General features: G+C 45.0%; 1 protein-coding gene across 11 annotated transcripts in view; it reads right to left on the minus strand.

Annotated features, from left to right (window-relative positions):
- The window catches only part of ESRRG (estrogen related receptor gamma), a 604,250-nt gene that overhangs the window by 227,916 nt on the left and 355,404 nt on the right, over positions 1-20,930 (minus strand). Inside the window, exon 1 of one of the 11 annotated variants that reach the window (XM_084773286.1) lies at positions 17,929-17,973. The exons of the other annotated variants lie outside the window; for them this stretch is intronic. The gene's annotated coding sequence lies outside the window, so the exon portion shown is untranslated. Of the gene's footprint in view, positions 1-17,928; positions 17,974-20,930 lie in introns of those variants that run through there. 11 annotated transcript variants of the gene reach the window in all.

Here is a 20,930-nt window from a genome sequence, read left to right on the forward strand (position 1 = left end):
GGCTACTCAAAGACACCCTGCCATCACATTGCAAAGTCACAACATGATTTATGCATTAATTTTTTTTTAAATTTTACATTGTTACTGCTTCTGAGCTCAAGCCGTTTCTTATACATCATCCTTGTGTTCTCTTTTTAAAAATATTTTATTAATTTATTCATATTACATCTCAGTTGTTAGCCCATCCCTTGTATCCTCCCATTTTCCCCTCCCTCCCGCTTTCCCCCTACTCCCTTCCCCTATGTCTGTGACTGGCTCTTAAAAGCCCATGAAAGGAACACAGAAAAGCGAGTTCTGAGTTGCCTCTAACTGTTGATCAACAAGAAGCTTTGCTTCTGACTGGGCCAGGTGGCCTTCCTTCTTGACATACGTGAACGTCCCGTGCTCTGTGCAGTTCCTGGGTAAGGGCCTGAGACACCAGCAAGAACCCAGCACACAAAGGAAGCCCTAGCTCTGCTTTTCCCTTCTCTTCTGGGGACTTCACTTGGCAAGGTTTTCCAGAGCGCCCCCTCATGGCTGCTTGATGCTCCCAGACAAGCCTAAAATGTCCTTGTCTTAGAAAAACCCAAGCAGCAGGACTTGGGATATTGTTCCCCTGGTGGCAGAGGCCTTTGCACAGCATGCACCACGCTGTGGTTTCAACCCTCAGAACTTAAAAGCAACAACGACAAACACACAAACAAAAGGAGAAAAGTGACAAAAAGGCAAGCAAAATAAAAACACAAAAAATAGCAACAATAAAAAACAAGCAATACCCCTCTTAAATTTTTTTAAGGCGTTTTAGTGATTCTAGGTGGCCTGGAATTCCCCCAAGATCTCCCATATAACGAAAAGAACTCTGATGAATTTACAGAATGCAGCATTGTTGCACCCAGACTTTCTTCAGAATTATCCCAGTTTCTTGCTCTATGCAGGGGAAGGGGTGTTCTCCTGCAAAGTGCTAGGATGTAACACTTCTCTAGGGCCTGGGGAAAAATATGGCTGCATTTCCTTTTCCTTATAAGCAGAGATGCTTAAATGAGACTAGACAAACTATAATGCACTCCTTACGCGGGTACAGCTTCCCACCTTTGGCCTCATTTCCATCAATCGAGCAGTTAGGCCTATTCAACTATTCAACCCCCACCAATATTTTGAGCACAGATGTAAACATTTCTGTCTAACAGCATTAATTCATGTGCCTGTACTCTGGGAGAGAATTATCTTTTATAAATAAATTCTGTAGTATCACAGAGAATGAACTTTCATCTGTGAGTCGGCCTGCTATACTTGGCAACAACGTGCACCAAGACAGTCTATGTAACAGAAAATTCTACACATCTCTCAAGGGCCACCATACAGAACCTACAGCTCCACCCCTGACCCCACCCCAGTCTCATAGGCTTTTTAATAATTGGTCTAGCTGGTTTGGAGCACCTTGCACTGTACTTAGGTCCCTGTTTTCTGTGTAGCAAACTCTTGAGAGTTCTAATTATATGTTGTATTAACATAGTAATCTGCCAGATAAATTGTTTTTTTGGGCAAGTGTATGCCTGTGTGTGTGCGTGTGTGTGTGTGTGCGCGCGCGCGCACGCGTGTGTACAGCTATCCAGCTTGACTTTTTTCTTTTTTTGGAAGTATGCTTTGGTGAAGCATGTTTGAGGGAAGAAGTCCTATCAATGTTTTAGTAGTTTTTCAATTATCTACTTATTAAATGAGACCTATTTTGACATATGGAAAAGGGAATTTTCTTTAGGATTGAATCTCCCAACTCTGAGGATGAGAAAAATAGGATTAAAACAGTTTTCAGTGCTTACTTTCTCTCCACACTGGGTTGCACAGCTGTCAGAATTACTCATTAGCTTCCAGTCTTTAACAGTGTACACACTACCAAATAGACCTAGCCCGTCTTGACCAGTCTCAGGCAATGAAAGGAGAGGGTTAAAAGGTGCCTTAACCCTTGCTATGGGTACTTCCATTCCACGTGGTGGTTTGTAGTTGTTTTAACGAGTAATATTTCTGTGTATTTGTTTGATTTGGGGTTTTGAGGCAAGGTCTCCTGGAGCCAACACTTGCTGGAATCCTGTGTTGGCAAGGAGGATATTCTGACCTTGCCTCGACCTCTCAAGAGCTCAGACTGTAGGCATGCCAACACCCCTAGTTCATGCAGCGTGGAATTCAAGCTCGGGCCAGTGTAGGAAGCCCAGCAAAAGCTCTGCCCACTGGGCTTCGGCTCCCGCCTGAGCAGCAGGCAGCTCTTTTAGACAGCACCATCCATCCAAGATCAGACAGGAATGGGGTGTGATAACTCAGTTTCCTCTCCAGCTGAAGCCAAGCAGAACTGAGGCATGGTGGCTGAACCGAGAGGCAGTGGGGGGGGGGGGGCACATGCATACTCTCCCAGCACTAGGGAGACCAAGGTAGGAGGAGCTGGAAATTGAAACCAGCCAGGTACACTCACTGACCTCATTTCTTTTCTTTTCTTTCTTTTTAAATTTTAGACACTTCACTTAAAAATGTAAACTCTCTGGCAGGGGTTTGCTTTAGCAGGCCCTGCAGGGATTGAGTCCTGGGGTTTCCTGAGGAACGGGCATCTCTTTAGGCCACCATTGGCTTCGCAAGGCTATGTTCTCATCCTGTTCAATGCTCTGAGTCTTATGAATACATTCCACGAGGAGAAACACCGACAGTAAATTTATACATGCATACACTCTTGCTAGGTACAGCGGCTGGCCCATTCAGCCCCATAGGCAAAGGTGCTGGCAGCTTAGCCTCAGGATCTGAGTTCAATCCCTGGGATCCACATGACAGAGGCGAATTAACTCCCCCGAGATTTCCTCTGACCTCTACATGGCTGCCATGGGTACACACACAAGCGCAAAAAATAACAAATACATGTTTCTAACTTGATTCTTTAGCATCTGGAAAGTTGAACATTTACTTCTTCCTTTAATTGGCACATGCCCATTTGGTCCACCCGGTGTAGGCTTTTTCATAATTTTGAAGAAAAGTAAAAAGCTTAAGTCTGTAAGGGACAGATAGGTGGCCAGAAGGGCTAGAGACAGCAGCTTGGGCTTATTTTGCCTCTGGCTTTTGCCTTTCTCAAGCTGAAGGCCCTGTGAGCTGAGGGATTCAACTCTTCTATGCCTCAGTCTCTTCATTGTTTTTAAATGTGGATGGCTCTCACCTGGTCTGTGACTCAGGAGGTTGAAGGAAATGTTCCATATATCAGTGAGGCCCAGCGCTCCAATCTAGACAATTAATTATAATCTCCAGCATCGGGAGTTTGTCAAGTTCCCCCAGGTGATTTCGGTTTGCAGCCAGGTTTGAGACTAAGAACTGTTAGTAAATCACTTAGCACAGAGCCTAGCATCACTAGTGAGTCACACACAGGAAACAGAAGAAGAAACATAAACCTGAGGTTTGGGAATGAAGCTCAGCTTTTGCTTAGCGTGGTTGAGCTCCTGGGCTCCACCTCCTCTCCCACTCTCCCCCACCCTGTCCCCTTGCCCCGCCTTGAGCCTCCAAAGTAAACCAAGTGAAACCAAACATACATGGTAACATAGGGTGGTAGATGTAGCTCGTCGAGAAAATGTTTCACCTGTGCACAAGCATCGGTCAGTTTGAGGTGACCTGCTGTTACTCAAAGCTCTAGAGAGGGCTGGCTGTGGGCTCTGGGAAATTCCTTTGTTTCAGTTCTATTGTTTCTTGCAACAATTAACATAAAGGAGGTGAGACTGGAGTGGTCTAGGATATGAGGAGCCCTTGCTCCTCTGAGAGGATCTTAGTTGAGTGCCAGCATTGCTTCAGATGGCTCAGGACAACTTGTTACTCTAGCTGGATGGGATTGAGCGCCCCCTTCTGGCCTCTGTGAGATCTCACACTCAAACACACACACACACACACACACACACACACACACACACACACACACACACGCACACACACACTTTTTTAAAAAATCACCCCTTCTGCTTACTTCATAAGTAAACATGTTCCATAAAACAGCATTTGTTAGGAATTAAACATGTGATGCAAGACCGTGGCGAACTATGAAAATGTAAACAAAAGGATATTCTTTACACATAGCCCATGAAAATGATTCTAAGATGAAAAACTGTCAGGGACACGTGTGAGATGCTAAGTCACTAACTAGCTCAATGGACTTCAGGACTTGGTTGCTTCTGCGGACAAGGTGCCTCCTCTTAGCTTGTGAACCCAAGGCAAAGGTCAAAAGTTCAGCAGAAATCCCCAAATGAGACACTCCAGCTCCCTAGGGGAATTGCCTAGAAACTACAACCTCTTGGATTCCAAACCCACTGAGCAAGAATGGCTGTGATCTACACAAAGATGCTTGCAGGGAGAGACCCACAGGCAATCCTAAATGTTGAGTCGGGAAGGACGCTGATGAGGTTGACCACTGAGGGAGTGGGATTAGGTAAACTGAAAGCCGCCAGTGAATGACAGTGTCCTGAGGAAGAAACCTTTAATAGATCATCCATTTAGGAAATGTAACAGATATAAACGCAATACTGCCAAGGCAAGGCCAGCGAGCTCCATGGCATTGTTAGTGAGGTGTGTGTATAATTTAAAAGTATATCAAAGCCAGGCAGAGTGTTGCAAACCTGTGCCCCCATTGATGGGAAGGCTAAAGAGGGGGTGGGGGGTGGGGGGTCAATTTCCACAGGTTTAAAGCCTGCGTGGGCTACATAGTGAAGTCCAGAACATCCTGGGCTAACTAGCTGGCTAACTAACTAACTCACTAACTGACTAAACAACCAACCCTCCCACTCACTTGACCAGATTATATTCAGGAAATAATCCGTGGTAGAGCACAGTGCTTAGCATGTGTGAAGCCTTGTACTCAAACCCTCGCTCCTTTTCTCCCTCCCTCCCTTGCTCCTGTCCTCCCTGTCTTCCCTCCCTTCCTTTCTTCTCTTTCTTCTGTTGGGGTGGGGGTGGAACATGGGCCTCATTCTCGGCAAATGCTCTACCACTGAGTCCTATGGCCAGCCTTTCCACTCATTTCCTGATACTCCATAGGTGTTTGAATGCCGTTACAGTGGGAGAAGGCTATCTCTCTAACAGAAGACAGCAGACAGACCCAGCAATGGAAAAGTACCTAACAGAGGCACCGTGAAACACACAGCAGCCCAGGGGAGGGGGTGGGGCTCATTGACAAATACTAGATTTTTAAACTCAAGCTGAGGACAGTGCCTGGTCACACACCAACACTTTACTTCCTTCTGCTCTCCCCTGGGAGGCCTGCTCATCACTAATATTTATGCGTCTTCATGGGGTCAGCAAAGGCATACAGCAGGACAGAGACCTCTGGACCCCTGCCATCCCTTAACTGAGTGCCACCGCTATCTTCCTCAGGTTTGCCTGATCCTCCCGAGATGACACTTCTTGTGAGAAAGACAGTTCCCCATTCATCATAAGTAACCCCAACACTGACAGGCAAATAGAGAAAGCAGGACCTCCAAGGAAGAACTCCCAGTGAGCAAGAATGAGGTGACTTAGGACCCTGACTTTGAGCATTTACTTTTAAAAATTATTTCACTGAAACAAATTTTTTTCACAATAACTCTCCTCTGTGAATTACTGGGCTCCTCACTGGAGGCTGGCAGTGAAGAGGGGATGTCCAGGTCCAAAGCTCAGGGACACAGCTCAAAGCTGCATCTTACTAATACACACACACACACACACACACACACACACACACACACACACACACACACACATTGATCCTTTGCCATAAACCTTGTGTAGTGATTCTCAAACTCAAGCTTTGTCCTCATTTTGGGGGTACACACTCTCTGCCTCTGTCTGCACCTGGAGATACTCTGGGGTGGCGTCAGGCATGCCTAAGTCTAAAGGCTTTAGAAATAAGACAAAAAGTAATCTTGCTGGGCAACCCTCTCTTAAAAGTAAACTGCCCCACTACTGCCCTTCCGTTTGTACCACAAACCATCCCCAAGCTCTTCGGAGCCAGTGTTTCAGAACCAAATAAGATACAACTCAACTGTTAAAAAACAAACAAAACAAAACCATTCTGGCTGCCCCACCCCCGTGGGCAAGGGGTGAGGGGAAGGAGATATTGAATGCAAAGATCAGCCTGTCTCTTTTGTCCAGATTATCATAGGGGATGGCTTCTTAGCATTCCCCGCTCCCACCCCCTTTACAAATTGTCCTGTAAATATGTCCACAACCTCATGTAAAGTCCCCAGCTGGCTCCTGACCTCAGCCACAGAAGCCCTTCTCTGTTCAAGACTGGCCCCTTGGATCACTGGCTTGCTATTATTCTGTGCTTAATGGGCCTGACCTGTGCAATATTTTTTATCTGGCTACCGTCCTATCTCTGAATTCTCTGTTTTGAATGAATACCGATTTTGTGACATGAAGTCTGCTATATAATGAAATGCAAACAATGGAAAAGCTAAATCAGTTTACAAAAAAATCTATTTGTCAAACAGTGTGGAGATGTTCCCAATTTAGCCCAGCAGCCCATGAGCTCTTGATAAGGGAGCTAAACACCTCGCTATTCGCCAAATGAAAATAAAGGCATCTGGCCAGGGGTAGAGTCTCCTTTCAAAAGTCTTTGTTGTAACTTGTAGCTAATTAAATGCCCTTACACAGGAGATGCACACAGCCGCAGAATCGGGGATTTTTTTTTTTTTTTTTTTTTACAAGAGAGCAGGGGAGAAGAGCAGAGCCCCACACGAGCTTCCTGGGAGCTGCTCTTACATGGCATTTACATTTCTATAAGGCTTCATCAGCCTGGAGAGAGAAAAAAAAAGGCACAAGAGGAGTCCTTTCTTGTTCAATTGGACCAGAAAGATTTCTAAGCCCTGTAAAGGAACGTGCTCAACATTTAAAAAGAAGAAGGAGGAAAAAAGAAAGAGAAAAAAAGAGAAAGAAATAGTAACTCTGCCTTAGATGCTGGGGAGAGGCAGCAGAACTAAAGAATTTTTAGGAACCTGAAGGGTTTGAATCTCGATGTGTAGCCTTTTCCCTGTGCCCAGAAATTGTTGGCAGACAGTTGGCACACCTGTGTCAAAGTTGACACTCATTAAAGGTGCTCTAAACTTACCATGCCACGTTTATCAAAGTGGGTTTTTTTAATATAATAATAGACTATATAGATATTGGAAATAGGAACAACATCGGTGTCCCTTGCCCCTTCTGAGTTTTACTGCTCCACTGGAAAGAGTTTGAGATGTTAACCGTCTGCTGAGTTTGTTTGTTCAATCGTATAAGAAACTGATTCTCAGACATAACGTTGGGTTATCACAGTCTCTAACTGGTGTTACTTCCCCTTTCACAGGCACCAGATACGCAGAGTGTAGTCCCTGCAGAGGGGACACTGCTAGAGAACTGCCAGAAAATTGGAAGCTCTTTAGGGTCTGGGTGATTTATATTACAATGACTTCTCTATGTCTGTTCACAGTTCACATGTAGATCCCTCGGGTTCAAACATCACCCCACATGGTCCCTTCCCAACATTCCCGACCCCTAGACATACTCCTGTGTGTGCCCTCAGCCCCTGGGATTTTCTTCTCCATATGGAGACCAAGAAAGGTCACCTCCTCCCAGGAGGCAACTTGTTCCTCTACTGTTTTGCATTTTCCTCTCTATTTATGCGCGTTTTTACTTCTCTCGGGAACCTGTGATCTTGTTGAAAGTCTCATCTCTGAATGTTCAGAACAGAACGTAGGACCTGGCAGAGCGGGGGTGCTCCAGTGGCACCCTATTTAGACAGTAGACAGATGAAGACAGAGCGGGGCTGGTACCTCCAGCTTCTCATTTTCTATGGTGAGTGGTTGATGAATGTGACCCCTTGGGTCAAGAGAAGAAAGCCCCACTTTTGTATGCAGGTTTACATTGGTCAGCTTTTGAGTCCTATTGGTTCTGACTCACACACAGCACATCCACAATCTAAATGCTCTGAGCGACTGGATGTCCTAACCAGCGGTCTCATTGATTTTCCTCTATTTCCCTGCTCTTTTACACGGCTACCTCCTATTTCTCACAGCTTCAAACAGAATTCAGAGGTTTTGTGCCTGGACACTGAGTCTGTTCTCAATCCAACCCAGACCCTCTTTCCTGGTTTAATTTTATAGTCTGGAGCTAGCACGAGCTGTAAGAGCCACAGCCAAACCTGGACATGCTGGAAGCCTGGCCCTGCCATTTACAGGTAAGGTTGGCCCACTCCCAATAGTCTCTGTAAGTGGAAAACAGCTTTACAAGGTTGTTTGCTTGGTTGGTTTGACAAGGCCATTTCTGCTTCTGAGCTAAGTCTCTGAAAATGCCCAGGAAGCCTCATTCATACTACATTAGATGATCTTTAGTGGCAGATGGGATAGGATTGGGTTTCTCCAGTTGGCTGTACGCTCCTTAAGGCCAGGCACAATCTAGTTTATGCCAATTGCCTCCACGGTGCCTTGTATACAGTAGTTGAGTCATAACCATGTCATTAATGAAGCTTTGCCTAGTCCTATGCTGGTTTCCTCTAACCCTTTAGTGTGATTCTGTACATACAGTAGGAACTCAATAAATCCCACTTGCATGATCAGAAATAGTATCCCATCTTTTTTCATTCTTTGCCAAGATGTAGAAATAGAGTAAGATACAGAAGGACTGTGATTTCAATTACTAGCAAAATGAAGAATTGTATTATAATAAATGTAAAACATGTTTATCTGTTTACATACCCCAAATAAACTATACATATAAAAAGTACTTAAAATGTTGTATTCACATCGCCCTCTGGTGTTAGACTCTTCTAGATAATTAAAAAAGACCCTCAGACTTCAAATTTAGGTAGGATGTTTCTTCCAGAGAGGAGGCTTCCCACCTCCTCTGATGACAACAAAATGTGTTCTGCAGTGACTGAGAAGCGAAGGGGCTTTCAAGTTTGCTACAGTTGCTAAGGATTGAGTCTGCACCTCCAACAAGGGATGAAGGCTCCAATATATTTGCTTAATGAAGTGAATTCCTCCTTCTGCCAAGACAGTACCTTGCTGGGGGTGTCATTAGAGAGCCAAGGCATGAGGCTGCTAGCTGTACCAAAAAAAAAAAAAAAAAAAAAAAAAGGTGTGCTGTAAAATTGAAAACGGCACAGCTTTGCGACAGTGGCATACTGTGAAAATATAGCCCTTCCCCAAATCAAGTGCATGAGGAGGTGCTCAGCGGATGGCAACAAGCTAGGAAGCAGCCACGGTCTACACATTTGCGTTTCTCAGTATGCCAGCATGGCTGACATAAAATAATATACCCTCTATACAGTGGCTGCTGGTACCCTGGGGCGAGCCGTGGATTACTAGCTAGGTAATAAACTCACTGTTTTCTTTCCTGGCTATGTGAAAGACACAAAGATACCGCTAGTCTTCAAGGCAACTTAACAGAACACAGGTTAAAGTCTCCTGCAAACAGCAGTGTATTTGCAAAAAGTCTCAAACTCCAGAACATCAAGTGGAAAACAGATCTTGACACAATTCCTTTTGTTTTGTGGGATGTTTAAAAAAAAGACAGCTGCTAGTCACCTTGCACTCACACCATCACTGTTATTATCAGCCCTGACGGCAGTGGGTCCCAGGCATCACAGACACCGCTAACAAGGAATTCAATCTGTCCTCAGCATCTGCCCTCATCCGACTCCCTGGAACTCCACATCTCGCACTAAGATCCAGTGCTGCTCATCCAGAAACTGAGGCTCCCTGATGCTTTGTGACTGGCAGGGCCAGCAGCGAGCAGATTTATTCCCACCCTGTTCAGAGGGCACCTGGCTTCTCATTCTTGGCCATTAGTGTCAAGCCCTTGTGACACCCTGACCATGGCCCAACGCAGTGTGGCTCTGCTCACCTGTTGATTACTACAGTCCTCTTTTTCTCTAAGGAAAGGAAGGTGGAGGGAATTCAGAGAAGAAAGCTCAAGAGGCCAAGGGGGATAATAAATAGAATCTCTTCTGCTTTGCTTCTGAAGAAATAGCAATTAAACAGAGCATACTAAACTTTGGGGTGGGGGGAGATGTCGAGTCAATTTATCTATACTATATTTGGCAGGCATTTAACACATTCTTGTTAGCACCAAGCTAGGTGCCAAACTAAATATTTACACAAAAGGGAAGCGCTACCCTATTTGCCTTAGAAGGTATCCACCGAACAAGGCTCCAAGAGGACACTCTGTGATGTCTTAATTGCATCTCTCACCTTAAGCCTAGCACGTGATTGTGCACACACGCCCACCTAGCTATATACTGCTGAACACAAACGCTTGCCAGCATCAAGAATGTACAGGTTTTAGCCAAAGATTTTCAAAATACATGAACCATGAACTTGTGTTTAAGAAATGTGCACACCCAGGGACTACAGAAGTTCTTTCTGGGTCTTGCTGTCTTTATTCCTGGAGATGCTTGCTGTGTTACCTATGAGCAGCCTCTTTTTGGCTGCAAATGTGTTTCATCCTTCCATCTGTGCTTGTAGCAGTACGGCTGGCCTCTTGCCACGGTAGCAGCATCAGCCTTCATGATGTCCTCTGACTCCATCTTCCCCACCACTAATTTGTTTTGCTCTCCAGGTGAAAGTAGGTGCAGATAGGTTTCTGTAGTTTAGTTAGGTTTTAATTTGGGTTCCTTCACAGGAAATGTCTCTCTGCTCTATTTACCAAGCTTGTGGCCTACTTTGCTAGGGTGGAAAGCAGTCTTAAGTCCCTCAAGAAATTGCCGGTGATATCCAAGGACTTAATTTGAGGGTTTGATTTTTCTTCATGAACTGTTGCTTTCACGAGCATCTCTGAAAGACCATAGCACTCTGTGGAGCTGTCCTTTCTTCCGAATTTTGCTATTATTCACTTAAAAATATTTAACTGGGCTTCCCTGGTAGCTGAGATGGTAGCTGCCTTAGAAGTCCTGACATCCTCAGTTGAAGGCTGAGGGGGCCTCATGTATTTGCACACAGGCTTAGATGTTTACTGAGTGAGTGTGGTACTTTGAAAAAGAATGTCCCTCATAGGCTCAGGTGTTTTACACCTGCTCCCCAGTAAGTGGAGCTGTTGAGGAAGTGATGTGGACTCCCTGGAGAAAGCTCTACATTGGAGGTTGGTTTTGAGAATGCTCAGGCTCACCCCACAGCTGTTTCCTGCTGTGCTTTCCTGACACTATAGACTCTTACTCCTTGAAGACAGTAAGCCAAAGTAAAGTGTCTTCCAGAAGCTGCTTTGGGCCATGGGGTTTTGTCATAGCAGTGAAAACAAAGTAACCCAGCAGGTGCTTAGTCAACTTTCTATGCCAACACTTCCCTTTTCTAGAAGTTTGCTCTTGAGAAAGTCCTGTAGCCACTCCTCCTGTTTTATTCATCTGTAAATGACACCTTCCACAGGACTGACCATGATGTTCAGGGCTCAGGAAATGGTTCAGGAGGTTGCCACACAAGCCTAAGGACCTGAGGATCCCCAATATCTACATGAGAACACTGGAGAGGCAGAGACAGGAGGATCCTGGGGCTCACTGGCCAGTTAGTCTAACCAAATCTCGAACTCTGGGTTCAGTGAGAGACCCTGTCTCAAAAACACAAGGTACAAAATGGTCAAAGAAAATGCTCAAATGTTGCCCTCCACATGTACATAGCTGCACACACACACACACACACACACACACACACACACACACACACAGAAACGCACCTGCTCCCCTACACACATAATGGTGGCTACTGTTGGTAAATCACATAGTAAGTTATCTTTAATTTTCACTGTTCTGTGAGGCAATGGTCTACATGTGAAAAGCATTCTGTCCATTGGGAAGAAGGAAGCAATATATGTGAATGCAGGGCCTGACCTACTGTTTGGACGGAAGAGAAGTGGAGTCCACCCATGGAGGCGTGTCTTCAGCACAGTGCTGGAGGACGGACCTGACTGCTCTATTTAACCTCACCCACGGTCAGTGAGGCAGAAACCACTACAGCCTTCTTGTGTTTGTCATTCTCTTGCTTCATAGCCACAGCATCTTTAAAACACGTGCTGTGGTGATGGTGACAAAGAAACCCAAGAGAGGAAATTCAGCTCCTCGGACACTGACTTATTCAAGGGGATCAAGCAGTGAGGGATGAGCCCAGGTGTGACCCTAGGGCGCCCAATGGCTCAAGGCTCTGGTGTTTCTGCTACCCCACTCACTGCTTCTCTGAACTGGGAAAAGAGAATGCAGGCCTGCGCTAGCTGATTAAAAGGGGAAAGTACCAAAACAACAAAACATTTATAGTTAGAGGCAAAACACTGTAATCATTAGTGTTGATTCATATCTGTAGTACTGTACATCCTGAACAAAAGGGATCCATCAGCAGACATCACACATGCATACCGCATATTATACACCCACACAGACACACAGACACACAGACACACACACACACACACACACAGACACACACACACACAGACACACACACACACACACACACACTCACACATACACACACCCACATCCAGCACACGCACACACACACACATACATCCATCAGTCCTTATTTGTCACAATAGCACATAAAAGCAATACTGCTGCTCTTGGGCTGGTCTGTGACTCAGTGGCAGAGTGCTTATGCAGTACGCATGGAGCTCTGGCTTTGATTTTGGTAATTACTATAATGACGCCAGAGTTTGGATCTTGAACATCCACACAAGAAGTGCATTTGGGGGTCCCTATGTAAACTCAACCCTGGAGATAGAGAGTCTAGCCAACCCTTCAGCTCAGCTTTAGTGAGAAAGTCAGCCTCTAACCTAAGGTGGAGAGTGACCAATTAAGACACGGGTGCTGGGCCTTCACAAGAGCATCCAGTCCTGTGCCTCCTTCTGCTACCTGTGAGCATTGTACCCACCCATCATACCCAGGAAAAGAGCTGCTCACCCACCCCTTACTCCCCCCCACGCCTCCAGCCACACAGCTTTGATCTGGTTGCTGCAAATATGCCTGATAGAGGGATGCAGGGAGCTGGATGTAAAGGGTATAGTGATGGTGCTTCTTTCTAAACAGAGAGCGTGACTCTGCCAGAGCACCTGTAAATGCTCAGAACCCAGATGCATATGGACAGCATTTCTAGACTCCTGCCTCTTGGCCTGGGGAGATGGTTCAACAGGTAAGCGTGCATTGCCTCACATGCATGAGGACCTCAGTTTGGATCATCTGTACCCACTTTAAAGCTGAGCATGGCTACGTACTCCTGGTTGCCCCAAGGCTGGGTTGTCAGAAGCAGGAGGATCTCAGCATCACAAAAATAACAGTGATCTCCACGTTCAATGGGAGAACCTGTCTGATGGGAGCCATACAGACACAGAGGAGAATGCTTGGCCCCCTCCTCTGGCCTCCACTCCTGTGTGTACCCACAAACGCAGCTGCATTCACACATGTGCACCCCATGCACATACAAACTCATGTATGAAATAAAGAATCCTGGTTCCACTGTGAGCTAATGGTGTGCTTGGAGAAACAGCTCACCTTTGTAGGCCTCAGTCTACTGAGGTGTCAGGGAGGAAATGGGCTAGCTTATACAGAAGGTCAACTCAAGTTCTCAAATGTTACTCATCTATGAAAATGGTGCTCGGTGTGACTCAAGGATTTACAGCCACGCTCAGGAGACGAAACTGTGACAAATGAACTCCACTCACGTGAATACTGGTATTACATAGACCACTTATTCTACCAACCTCATTCTGCCTCAGTTTCCTACACTGAACAAGGACAGGATGGCATGACCCCTATAACAGGCACTTGGAGGAATAGAAAGAGCTACACCCCTAAATACCGTAACTATATCTGCCCAAATAGAGGGATCTTGAAGCCTAAGTATAGATTACAAAGAAGAGCTCTGGGTTGGTGGTGGCTCACTTGTAGAGCACTGAGGCAGTCGTAGAGAGAATGAGGTAGTTCTGGGATCCACGGAATAGGAGGGAGGGAGAGAGGGAGGAAGAAAGAGGGGGGCACCACCTTTCTGAGGCAGCAGAAGCCATGATAAGCAAAGCTGGAGCCATAATAAGCAGCAAGTTCTCCACCGGCCTGTTAACACACAGCCTTGCCAATGCCTACACTCAGTAGTTTATGAAAAACATGCCTGGTTCCTCTAATCTGATGGGAACGCGCATCATTTCATCCTGGTAGAAGAATAAACAAAGCGTACAGGACAGTCAGCCAAATGTTATCCCCGGTGCAGAGGCAAACACCGGACCGAGAGTCTGCCTACTAGCCGAATTTGAGCCCATGTGTGCCACTTCCTGCTTCAGATGACTTCTGCAGCTCACCCTGCATAAGCACACAGTCCCCCGGGGTTCCCTCTAGTATTTTTATGCTCAGGATATGCATGTAAATTCAGGCATTTTTCTGTCCATTCCCAGCTCCCCCGCTCCCTAAGGGAATCTTCGCTGTCAGTGGTTCTAAAGTGACACAATTTGGGGGGAGCATCACAGAATCAGCTGATTTTGTGAACTTTCCTCCAAGTTCTCTGATTTTGCTACCCGGAAGGTGACGAGGAAGAAAGAAGCCCACGACTGGGTGAAACGGGCTTTGTGAACTAGAAATAACCACACAGGGCAAGTATGTGGCCTGCTGGGTGCACCACCTGTCCTTGCAGACAGGGGCAGAGCCGGATAGCAGCCAGCCTATTCCATTTGCTGTTATGAGCCGGGGAGCATCAGCACCTGCTGACGTCAACTTACTCATCCCCCCTTTAGTTTCTAACAGCACATAGCCTTCATTCCCGTTCATTCTGTTTCAGAGTTGGGGGGCAGGCTCCAGATGCCCCTGGAGCAGTCTGTTTGCAGGGGGCCTACAGAGCTAAGGCACCTAAGCATCTTTTTTTCTGCATTGTTCCACCATCACTTAGGCACCAGTTAGCCTTCCGCCATGACACACTGCTGCTCAGGGCCAGGTGCCACCCTGTGCACTGGGCAAACCGACAGGATGGCCACGATCCTCTACTGTTTGTCCTGTCTCTCAGGTTCCCTGAGACCACACAGAAGCACCTGTTAAAGCTGCTTGTGCTAAGCCGGGCTGCATTTGTCTGGCTGGATTTGGACTTCCTGGATCTGTGACTGAACACAAAGTGATTAGAGTCCAGTGTTTGGCAACAAGCACCATGAGGAGCTTGCTGTGTGTGGGGCTCTAGAGCACAATGTGTTCTTCAGTGCTCCGTGCGGGCAGCACCCTGCTAGAGTCCCCTCGCCGAGGAGATCAAAATGGTCTCCTTTGTCATCAGCTGCTCGACAGCAGCTGTTTCATGTAATTCCAAATGATCTGCCCGAATGAAGTTGTCGCTCCATCAGTAATCTTTAAATTTCGTAAAACACATAGAGCTGAGCAATACCATTTTAAATATTATGTGAGCTTTTAAGAATAAGTTTCCGGTCCTTATATTTGCTGTTTGGACAGCAGAGTTAAAAAAAAAAAAAAAAAAAAAAAGTAAAACCAACACTGAGAAATGTAAATTAGAGAAAGGGGGAATAAGCGACAGTTACTGCTATCATCCTCGTCCAAGCCTGGGGTGTCAACCGGGAGTTATGAAACCAAGATAACAGTAAATAAAACGAGCGAATGGGAGACCCCTCCACTGCTCGCTCCATCTCCACCATGACTAAACTGAAATGTGCCTCTTCTAGGGTGTGGTGGGTCACACCCAGTATTTCAGGGGTTGAGACAGGAGAATTGCCACAAAGTTCATCCTGGTCAGCTTAAGCTAAAATGTGAGATTTGTTTTGTAAGCGAATCAAAAACACAATAAAGGGAAGCCATATTTCTTCTGAAGAATAGTTCTTATGATAATAAACGTAAGGGGGATATATAGTAATTTCATTCTTCCATTTGGGCAATGGCAGTGAAACACTGCACAGACAGCGCACTAGCCTTTTCCCTTCTTCCCTTCCCTCCCCTACCTGCCTGTCCTCCTAGCTTCCTTTCCTCCCTTCTTCTCCCCTCCCTCTTCTCCTCCTCTCTCTTTCCTTCTCTTTCTTCCCTCCTCCTCTCTTCGCTACCCTCACTTTCCCTCTTTCTTTCCTTCCTTCTTCCCAGTGCAGGCCAGATTCCGCAGTGGTGGTCTGTTTACCAGGCAATGTTGCCAGGCTCCTGTTCTGGCGTCTGTATTTCTCCCATGAACAACAGAGGGCAGTGACGCTTCTAATCTGGCAGCCATTGCCGTGAAGAGCAGCGCAGAGTGCTAGCTCACTGTTTGTGGTTAGCCTCCCAGCAAGCCCGGCTCTCCACTGTTCGCTTCAGACTCCCTCAAGCTCCTCAGCAGGCTGCCTTCATTCATCTTCCCAATATTCTCCTCTAGTTTTCAAAGCACTGTGTTAGAAAGAGCCACTATTCATTAATGGCTCACGATATTTTTAAACTATCAGCCTGGGATTCTGATTACTGATAACTGTTCTCAAAGCGCATCTGCTTCCCAAGCCCACTTAAATACTGTTCATTCCAAGATGCGCTACTCTCAGCATCATGGAGCTGTGATCCTTTATAAAAATCCATGTCCTAAGAGTGGACTTTTAGTGGCAGTTTAGCAAATGTCACACACTAGGAAGAGCACAGGCACTATGCCACTACTTGCAGAAGAGCACACTGGGATATCTTCCTTTACTAAAAAGCAGCACAGCTCCCCCAACCCCACCCCCTTCACTCAAAGTCATAACAACATCAATTGTTTCACTTGAATCAAATGAGAAACACCTTGCCTTTCCCTGATGCCCTTTGAGCAAGGAAGGAAAGCACGCACATGAAATGCCCAGGCAAGGTGCTGTCTGCTTAACCATTTTCTCACCAGAAAAGCTGGAAAGCTAAAACCACCTAATCAGAAAACACACGGTCAGTTTCTGAGTGGTTCATAAGCGAGCACTATTCCGTCTAGCACTGCAGCAGGCTTCCGTGGACTTCTCTAAAATGCTCACCCATCTCTGTCATTGCTATTTGAAGGCAAATTTATTTCTTGGAGGTGGGGGTCTCAGCATGCCAGATCACAAAGGTGCCCACCATGGAAGAATGGGTGGTTACAGACAGTTCTTAGTCTCCTTATACACGGAGGAGAACTGGGGCAGTGTGTGTCTCTGCAGCAAGCAGCTTTCTTTGGAAACTCTGAGTTCACCTGGGGCTAGTTTAGCAAGGTGGTTGTGTTAGAAAAAGATCTGAGAACAAAACCGATAGTGTTCCCAACCTCAGTGAAAGACACTAAAGGGCAAAGTCTTAGGGACCGTGAGGAAGTAAGGAATGTCAACTACAGCCAACCTCTTCCAACTTAAAGCAAGGTTTGATGGGAGGATGAGGAGACGGCTTAGTGGATAAAGTTCTTCCTATGCAAGCATTAAGACCAGAGTTCTGGTCCCGAGCACTCATGGAAAGAGTAGGTATGTGTGAGGGTCACCTGTGATCCCATCAGAGACAGGAGACCCTGGGACTAACTGGCTAGCTAGATTAGCTGGAATTGGCCATCTCCAGGTACAGTGAGAGAGAGGCCCTGTTTCAAAAATCAAATGGAGAGCCATTGAGGAAGACATTGGAGTCAACTTCAGGTGCACACACAGACACAAGCATGTACGTACACATGTGGAACCTCATGCATTCCACATCACACATGCATACACTCGTGAGAAGAAAAAAATTAACTTAAAAATTAATTAGGAAAATAAAAACAAAAACCTTTGGCTACAGAAATCAAATAAAATTGCTCCACCATTATCAGATATCTGTGATTTAGAATAGGAAGTACTGAATTGCTGGTGGATTTTTCCTCAGCCCAGTTGTGTATAAGGTTCCTTTCTTTCATTCCCCTCCAGTTTTTCCTCCACCCTTGCTCTCTCAACCCTCACTCTCCATCAATTCTTCACCTTCCTCACCCCATGCTCTGGGAACCATGAACGGACCCACCAAGCATCTTTCATCTTGTTCGTAAATTAAGTGCAGTATGGACAGTGCTAATCTACCTTGTGCTTTTAGACTGCTCCTCATGTCCGGGCGAAGAGTATCAGGTTGAATTTTTCTTTATTTTTGGAAGAAGCTGTAGCTATGTGTGGCAGAGCTTGCTGGCAGCCAAGTGCATTTCCGATTAGAAAGCTTCATAAATTACAAACCACCAGAGTGAGAGTCATTATGTAGAATAGGCCTGGCCATCTGGTCGACCACTTCGACATGATAAAGGCCATCATCTTGGCCCTGTGGTTTGGTTACTTCAAGGGGACTTCAGCCACAGGGGAAAAAAATAAATTGTTTTAACCCAGGCTTTCTTGGCCTTTAGATTTATTTTATTTCATTCTTCTTTTATTTGGGGGCCGAGGGTTGAAGCCAGGTCCACCTGCCCACTCGAAAGCACTTTGCCAACTGAGCTAACAGCTGACACCTCACATCCTCACATGGTCTTTCACTATTCAGGCACTTTAAAAGGTGGCTGTTACTCTGTTTAGCAGATTGAACAACTGAGAACTCAAAGAGTTTAGGGCTTGATGTGTGGATGTTTTACAAACATGAAGACAGTTGGAGAAAAAGGATTTGCTTTTTGATTTAATAGAAAAATCAGCATCTTCCTTTTCTGGCTTCCTTTCTTCACCAAGAAACTTCACATACTTCAAGTTTCTGAGAAGTTCAAAAGTGGTATCACAGGTGTTGTGAAAGGGAGATAGGTCTTATGGAAAAGATAACAGGTAGGAACTGTATCGCTCAACCTAACTGCTACAAGAGCCTAGGGGGAGGGGTTGTGCTCTTCTAGAAGTTGACAAAAGGAATTAATTCTTATATTTTATTTTGCTGCATTTATTTATTATTTACACGGGAGGGATTGGGACAGGAATGCCACAGTGAGCTTGTGGAGGTTGGAAGACAATTTGTGAGAGTTGACTCTTTCATTCCAATATATGAATCCAGGGAGTGAACTCAGGTCCTCAGGTTTGGTGGCAAGCACCTTTACCTATGAAGTCACCCTGATGAACCAAGGAACAATTCCATACTTTTATATGTGTTTGTTTCCTGAAGCAAAGAGCAGAGAAGCCTCCTCTCTGCTTCTGGAATACACGCATTGGAAGCACATTACTGGGGTCTGGTTTCCTCAGGATTTCTTCTGTACAGGCCTGGGAACTGAACCTGGAATCATAGACATTCCAGACAATTGCTCTGCACTGAGCAGTGCTCCCAGCCCACATTTCCTTCCATGAAAACATCTAGGTGGTCAAGCTAAAATGGATAAACTCAAGGAGTGCCATTGGATCAGATTCTTCCTGTATGAAATGGTAGCCCTGACTCTATGAAGTTGCTGGGAAAACACGATATCCTGCCATCTTTCCCCCTTATTATGCTTTCTTTTTTCTATTGAAGTTTAAAATTTATCAGAATCCAAGAGAAGCCAACATAGGGAGCAGAGTGCAAATTATTCCATTTTGATGAGTCATTTCCATGAATCAAAATCCTACATTTGACTTTGTTGTCTGTATAACCAACTGACCTTACTCATTATGATGCCTAAATGATGAATGAAAGCCAGTCCCACAACTTACACACATGCACAGACACGCACAGATGTGCATACACATACATACACACATGCACACATGTGTACACATCTACACACATGTGCATATACAAACACATATGCATGTGTACATATAAGCACACATGTACAGACAGATGTAAAGTACTATACACACAGATGCAAAGTACTATCTTTGATGAGAAGTTCCTGTGAACGCATAAACTTGTCTCCAGTAATTTGTATTGACAATTTAAAACTGCACATATGTGCTTACGTATATATGGTTTGTGTGGAGAGGACTGACCACACTTTCGGATGTCTTCTGTGAATGTTCAGAGATTTTCGTCTGAATCAGGCTCTTTCATTATCAAAGAACATTGATTTTTATGAAGCATGATAAAAGAAAGCCAAAGGGTATTTCTAAGTTTATTCTTTGATGATGTCATAAATGGGTATAATGTATGTTGACTGCATTCGCCACCCCATCACCCTCTCTCATCCTCCTCCAACTCCCCTGAATTCTCCCCTCCCAAAACGTTCCCTTTCTACACTCACGCCTTTTAAAAAATGACCCACTGAGTTTAATGGGGGCTGCTGGTGTAAACACTAGTGTGGAGATATTTACTGGAGCACAGACCACTTACCACCAGCTACACTACTGAAGAAAGATGAATACACCTGCAGCTGTTAAACTGTCAAGAGCTCCCCATTCTGTGTGAATGGTAATAGGCCTGTCTTACTCAGGAAACCACAGCTTATGAATGCAGCAGCCATGTCATGTCCAGAAGAAAGTGTTTTACAGCTCTTTTCCTTACCCACCAGCCTTTACATTCTTTCTGTGCCCGTCTTCTGTGATGAAACCCAAAGGGCATTTTAAAAGTCTATATTAATTGTATCATTGACACCTTCTTTACAAGAAAGAAAAAAAGAAAACAACAATAAGAATTTCAAATAGCTAATTGTACTACTCCTTATATTAAGTCTATACTCTGCTTTAAAAATGTTTTTAATTATTTTCTTGTTTTTTTTTTTTTTATTTATTTTGAGACAGGGTCTCTTTCGTTCAGAATGGCTTTGACTCATTATGCAATGCAGGCTGTCCTCAAACTTACAACCATCCTCTTGCCTCAGCCTCCTGAGTGCCAGGATTAAAAGCATGAACGCGCTTTTATTTTATTTTTAATTGACACATAATAATAGCATAAATCGATGGGTTGTGTTCTATTTCTAAAAAAATTAACCCCATGGGTGCATTTGAGTTTTCTGCATATTTTATAACAGTTTTATAAATATATAAAAGTGTGTATACTGTTACATTCATATGTTTCTTGAGGAAAGCATATATTACTGTAAATTAAAAATAAACTAATCACATGATTTTCTAGTTGAAATTATTATTTAGAGGCAGCAGAGACTTATATGTTACCATCTCATATGATATTGCAAGAAATGGAGGTTTTAAGCACC

The sequence above is a fragment of the Acomys minous genome, assembly GCF_964271855.1.
Source record: "Acomys minous genome assembly, chromosome: 1".
Taxonomy (NCBI): Eukaryota; Metazoa; Chordata; class Mammalia; order Rodentia; family Muridae; genus Acomys; species Acomys minous.